Below are 7,865 nucleotides of genomic sequence, written 5' to 3'. Positions count from 1 at the left end.
TTCAAGTGTATACAATATGAAGCCTTATGTCTCTATTTATAGTGTAATATAGAGGCATACAAAAGGTTAGTCACAAACATAACATTAACATGAATGTAATGGGGAGGTTATGAAAGTGAAAGGTTACAAGAGTTGGAGGTCATGGAGGTTATGTTTATCTTCACAATGGAGGAGGTTATGTAGTAACTTCTTGGTGTAGTGGACATCCACATTGTATTGTTTTATAACACTCCCTTGAATATGCACAGATAATATGTCTCGTTAAAATCTTACTAGGAAAAAACCTTGTGGGAGAAAATCCTAGTGAAGTAAAAAGAGTACACATATCTTTTAATACGCTTGAATGTTGCCTCGTTAAAAACCTTTCTAGGAAAATCCATTTGGGACGAAACCATGGTTAAGGAAAAGAGTATAACACGTATTTTTCTCCCCTTGATAAAAATTTTACTTAATTTCTCAGAGACTACGCATTTCAATCTTATATCACAACTTCTCAAATATTGATGTTGGTAATCTTTAGTGAATAAGTTTACAAAACTAGCACTTGAATGAGCCTTTGAACGTCTATTTCATCATTTTATTGAAGATGATGTGTGGAAAAGATTTTTGGTGAAATATATTTTGTAGATCTCTTTGATTGTATCCTCCCTTCAATTTAGCTATATATTATTTTCGTATATGGTGGCTGGAATATCCTTTGTCAATGGAAAATCACATATTTTTTCAATATGATAGATCATGATTCCAATCAAACACACTTCCGACTTACTTCATAGATCAATATTATTTCTGCATGATTTGAAGAAGTGGTTACCAATGTTTGTTGAATATCAAGATATTGTTGTGCCTCCATATGTAAGCAAATAACCCATTTGCGATTGAGCTTTATGTAGATCAAATTAATATTTTGCATATACATAATCAAATATTTTCTGACTCATGTGAGATTGATCAATTTTATTGAAGTCATCTTTTCTTCTTAAAGAAAATCACATATCTTCTAGCATTTGCATAACCAGCAATTTGTAAGTGCACAAATTGCACTAAATACCTTTTAAATCGGTCAAAGATTTTTATTTAACCTTCATCGTCAAGTTAGACATAATAATCATTCATTATGCATATTCAAGTATTCCATCCATTACCAGACTGAAACATGTCTTATTGCATCAACCACTAGAGAGTATATCTCCTTTTAGTAATGTCAGAATTTTTGCGAAAATCCTTTATGCCCTGAGACACAAACTGTACATTATATCTTAGGGTTATACTTTCGCAAAACATCATTTTTCTAAGTAAAATAAAATATACTTGAATAGTGCATTTTATTTGGCTAATCATTTACCTGTCCACATTGTATGACAGGTTCAAATTTAAGATCCTCGTAACCATATATAGCATTGAGTGTTACTTCATATCAAATATACCATCGACGGTCATTTTGATATTGATTCCAATACAACATAACTTATTGAGATATCTTCATTTCTTATTATTTTCAGGTACCTGAACCTTTGTCAAGGTTTTATGAAATATTATATCACAGTGCTCTTTCAAAGCACTTACCTCATTATCAATGACCATTTTGATAATTTGCTCCTCTCCTTTCTTAACGAATTTTACATTTGGAATCGGTTGGTCTATCACGCTTCTGGCGTACCATAGACTCGTCCTTCAAGGACTATTTATTGGAGCATTTGCAACTTAATTAAAATATTGATCAGCAAATACATATGGCAAATTACTTGCAACATTTTGCAAATGAATTATCTCTTGAACTTCAAGTTAACATTTTTTTTTAACGAGGATCTAGATAATTCACCCCACACATAATTTTCAGCTGCTACACATATCTCCCCCTAATATTAGAAAATCTAATATTCACCCTCAACCTCAATTGGGGATTCATCTTTGTGCGTGGTGGAGCAATAAAATCATATGTGCACATATCAAATTTTTAGATGAAAATTATTTGGTTCCTGACCCTGAACCAATTATGTTGGGAGAACCTTGTTGGCTTGATGCATACATGTTAAATAAACACATCTCATACCAAATTTTATTTGAGAGATTTATTCTCATAATCAATGGGCATATAATTTCTGCTAAACAAACCAGCATTACCAATATGATTTTATAGTTTGAAATTGTGCTCTTAATATAATAATTTGAGCAAACAACCTTACACAAATCAATTTGTAAGTTGATACAAATGCACATGTGACCATACCATAGATGCATCTATGAAATCATAATAGTAAACGGTCCACATGGCAGGTGAACGGGCTCATATTCATCTTTTTATATGTTCCAAATAATTTAAGGGGATACAATCCCAACCTTAGCTGGTACAATGATTATTTTATCACGAGACAAGCTACAAAAAAGAATTCTTGAAGAATCTTTTATTTCTTCAACAAATAGCCACGTGAATTCTCAATTTCTTTTGCATCACATTTGAATCGGAATGGTCACCAGATTGTGCCAACTGATATTTATTCTAATAAACTTCTAGTTTTTTGCATGTGATTCCATCAGCATGCCCATGTTCGTATACAACAAACAAAGGGGGAAATGGGTAATCTTATACGTAAATATTTACAACCCACTTTTTTTGTAGTAATTTGAAGATATCAAATCTTCCCATGATTTATAGTCTCAATATAATATATTTTTCAATACCTCCAAAACTTTAAAAAATTCTTTTGAGACTTTCTACAACCTCAATATTATGAACTATTTTCATTTCTGGATAGTAACAAATTAGTTCTTCCGAACTCTTAATTAATAAGTTTGTGTACTATCACAAATTTCACAATATCATTCTTATGGTGATCATCTCCTTCAAGGAAATTTTTTTTATTATTGTCATGGCTAAAATTAATGCATTCAACACTTATTTCTTGATAACCAATGATAAATTTGTGTTGCCACACAACAACACTTATTTTGGTCATGACCATAACCTTTACATAAAAGATTTATTTCTTTCTTTTGTCCTCCAATAATTCATTATAAAACACACCACAATATTTTTGTAGTACTCAAAGTATATATATGACCAAAATGACTATTTATACAAAAAAAAAGTACTATGTCTGAAAATAGCCTTGAAACTGACTAGAAATGCTGGGACAAGCCCCAAATAAGTCTAGCAAAAACTGAAACTAAAGGACTAAATACTGAAAAGAAACTCATGGCTATTGTCTTTGGAGAATGAGGACTCGCCAATGAATCTGCTGAACTTGAGATCAAAAATCGTTCTAAGTGCGATCCGGATGCTGAGAACCTGAGCCTACATCACGAGAAGTTATAGCGCATGTATGTGTCAATACTTGAAAGGTACTGAATATGTAGGATAGAGCAAAGCTGAAATAAAATATAACTAAACTAGCACAAAAACAAGTAAAATGTTTTGAACATGATATACCGAATTCTGAGCTAACTGATGCAATGACCAAATTTATAACATGTTGAGACTGAATACTAACTGATCTATAAATATGGTCAAAGCAAGAGAGTCTGACTGAACTGTGGGAGCTACTAATAACCGATAATAAAACCACATGAGCTAAATATGGAGTCCGATGTCATCGAGAGGACCTAATATACCATGTCGGAGGTATAAGGCATGCTGGCGTGATCACTAAACTGATGCCCATAGAGGGGACTTACAACCTACCTGGCTAGTAGTTCTGGGACTATTTGGGTAAGTTGAACCCTAGTCCAACTCGGTATTATGCTACTCCCAATGAATAAAGTGATTAAGACATTATGACTGAATTTCTGTGAATATTGGATAGCTCAAAAGTGAACATGCAAAAAAAGAATGCAACAATTAATCTAATAATGATGCATTATTAACTGAGGCATATATATCTTAAGTAACTGAAATATTTGACTTAGCATGTGTAATTCAAGAACTAAAGAAATACATAGCTAGGGTTCTGAAATTCATGTGACAAACTCAATATTAACTTTACAATTTGATTTGGAACATATATTTAACTAATTTGTGATGATCTGCTGTAATTCTAGAAATCCTAGGTTTAATCATGGTAAGAAAATCAATAACTAAATGAAACTAGGGATCTAATGGGTGAAAGGAACTCACTATTGAAATCCCTCATGCCTTGTGATGAAATATACGGAGAAATATTTAGATTTCGGGGCTGGAACTGATGGAACCTTGTTGCGTTCTTGAACTAGGGTTCTTGACCTTTTTATCCTTTCTTGCTTCTAATTTTCTAAGTTTTGATTTAATGATTTGACTTAGGTAAGTTTTTGTTATGTTTCTAGGCTTAACCTGACTAAAGTCTAATCATTTAGGGTCAAAATGACATATCTAAGGGTTTAGACGAAGTGGAAAAGACCAAAAGACCGCTGAGTTAATTGTTGTCGGAACAAACGACGACCTGGACTGACGGGCCACCGTTCAATCGACGGTCCGTCGTTTGGGTCCGTAGGTTGAGTCCGTTCGACAGGCCTTTCTAAAACGGACATAAATTTTTACTCGGAGGTCTGATTTAAGTAAACTCGGTGGCTATGGAAAGCTAATTTAAGTATCTATCATTTCATAGGTCATGGGACACCTAATTAATTTTGTATGCTAAGAGTTATGATTATTTGAAGTTGACCCAATAACATTTTCCCCTAACTGTCCGCAAATTTACACCTACGGTACGTAGGTCCATCTACAGAATGTACATGTCAATCGTGGTTCATGTTAGAGGATGGGTAAATGGGGTGTTGATAGATGGACTCAGACTACGGACCGTAGTCTGACTTACAGACTGTAGATTTGTCCGTGGATCGACACTTAGTCAATTTTTATGGGCTCTGTCATGGTAGAGTTTCAGTCACAAACGACGGATGTGCAGTACGGGCAGTAGATCAAACTACGGTCCGTCGATAGTGATCGTCGATTGCACCTGCAAATTTATGAAAGTTGATTTTCGGTTTGTTTTGGATACGAGGTGTTAAATCATATCCCCCTTGGGAACATTCATCCTCGAATGAAGATTAAACAAGCTAAAATAGAGGGAGAGAAGCAATCCCTACTACTTAACACTGAGGATTGAGTTTCTGGCTTGATTAAAATCCAAGAACATGCAAATACGCTGAATATGCAAGTACAAACCGAGGGAACATGATTCTGAGGCTGAATTTACATATGAATGACTGGAAAATTGAAGAGGAACTATTACCTCAAGCTAGAGTGGAATCGGAAGGAAAGAGGTGAGGATACTTGGCTTTCTTGGTTGCTTCTGCTTCACAAGTATCTCCCTCTACGGACTGACTCCTCTTCAAAACATTGACTGAAGCGACTTTTTTGTTTCTCAACCTTCTAACCTGACGGTCAAGAATCTCAATAGACACATCCTTATAAGAAAGACTATCTTTCACTGCCACATCTCTAATGGCACTACCAAGGCTGGATCACTCACACACTTCTTCAAGAGCGAGATGTGGTTTATGTCTGCTGGCAACTCTAACTCATATGTCACCTTGCCAATCCTTTTCAAAATCTTGTAAGAGACTATATATCTAGGACTGAGCTTCCCTTTCTTGCCAAATCTCATCACCCCTTGCATAGGTGACACTTTCAGGAAAACCCAATCATCAACGTGGAACTCTAGTTCCCTTCTCTTTACATCTGCATAAGATTTCTGACGACTTTGGGTTGTCTTAAGTATATCTGTAATGAGTTGCACTTTTCTCCATAGTATAAAGGACTGAATCTGGCCCTATCAAACTTGTTTCACCTACTTCAAACCAACCAAGAGGAGATATACATCTACGCCCATAAAGTGTCTCATAAGGGGTCATCTGAATGTTGCAATGGTAGTCATTGTTGTAGGCGAACTCAATAAGAGAAAGGTGATCATCCCAACTACCCTTGAAATCGATCACACAAGTTCTCAACATATCCTCTAGGGTCTGAATAGTACGCTCTGCTTGTCCATCCATATGCGAATGAAATGATTTGCTAAGGTTAACTTGAGTACCAAGACCCTTCTGAAATGAGAGGTAAATTGAGAACCTCTATCTGAGATGATGGACAAAGAAAACTCATGCAACCTCACAATTTGATTAATTTAAAGCTTGGCATAATCCTTTGCCAAATCTGTAGTTTTGAACGCCAAAAAGCGATAAGACTTAGTCATCCTGTCAACTATCACCCAAATAGAGTCATGTTGTCTGTGAGTACGAGGTAACCCTGTGATGAAATCCATATTGATCACTTCCCACTTTCAAGTGGGAATGTTTTTCTCTTGAGTCATACCCCTGGTTTCTGATATTCTACCTTGACTTGCTGGCAATTGGGGAACTTACTCACAAAATCTGCTATATCCCTCTTCATGTCATTCCACCAATAGACTTCTTACAGGTCGCGGTACATCTTAGTGGAACCTGGATGAATAGAATATCTAGAGTTATGGGCTTCTGCAAGAATATTCTGTCTCAACTCGCCCACGTCAGGATCACACAATCTACCCTGGTAGCGAGGTACACCATCTCCCCCTTGGGAGAAAACCTCCACTCTTTGATTATGGACTATACCCTTAAGTTTAAGCAATATTGGATCACTATCTTGCTTTTCCTTAACCTCCACTACAAAGGAAGATTCTGCCCCATTTTGAACTATTACACCACTGTTTGATATGCTCATAAGGGGAACTCCTAAGTGAACAAGCCTGTAAACATCCTTCACTAGCTCCTTAATTTCTTCCTCAACATGGACTACACTACCCATAGATAATCTACTTAGAGCATTTTCTACTATATTTGCCTTACCAGGATGGTAATGCACGCTCATATCATAATTCTTAAGGAACTCAAGCCATCTCCTCTGGCGAAGATTCAACTCTTTATGGGTGAAAACATACTGAAGGCTCTTATGGTTAGTGAACACATCTACATGAACACCATAAAAGTAGTGTCTCCAGATCTTGAGTGCAAACACCACTACTGCAAGCTCGAGGTCATGAGTTTGATAGTTCTTCTCATGCACCTTAAGTCGTCTAGAAGCATAAGCTATAACTTTATCTCGCTGCATCACCACACAAACTAGGTCAACTCTGGATGCATCACAATATATCATATATCCATCTGAACCCTCTGGTAGAGTCAAGACAGGAGTTGTAGTCAATCTAGTTTGTAATTCTTCAAAGCTTTTCCCACAATCATCTGACCATTGAAACTTGACCATCTTCTGAGTTAACCTAGTCAATGGTGAGGATATGGATGAGAATCCTTCCACGAACCTTCTGTAATAACCCTCTAGACCTAAGAAGCTTCTGATATCTGTAGCAGAGGTAGGTCTGGGCCATTGTTTCACTGCTTCTATCTTCTGTGAATCCACTCGGATTCCTTCGCTAGATACAATGTGACCAAGGAAAGCAATGGATTGAAACCAGAACTCACATTTTCTAAACTTAGCGAATAACTGGCGATCATTGAGAGTCTATTGAACAATTCTCAAATGAATCACATGTTCTTCCTCATTCCTAGAGTAAATGAGGATATCATCAATAAATACGATAACGAACAAGTCCAAGTACTGTTTGAACACTCTATTCATTAAATCCATAAAAGTTGCATGAGCATTGGTTAGTCCAAACGACATAACTACAAATTCATAATGACCATACCAAAATCTGAAGGCTATTTTCGGAATGTCGCTATCTCTGACTCTTGAGCTAATAATAACCCGATCTGAGGTCTATCTTTAAGAAGTGACTAGCACCCTAAAGTTGGTCAAACAAGTCATCAATCCTGGGGATGAGATACTTATTCTTGATTGTGACCTTGTTCAATTGTCTATAGTCAATGCACATTCTGAGAGAACCATCTTTCTTCTT

The sequence above is a fragment of the Solanum pennellii genome, chromosome 7 (assembly GCF_001406875.1).
Source record: "Solanum pennellii chromosome 7, SPENNV200".
Lineage (NCBI taxonomy): Eukaryota > Viridiplantae > Streptophyta > Magnoliopsida > Solanales > Solanaceae > Solanum > Solanum pennellii.
This window is presented reverse-complemented; position numbering follows the sequence as displayed.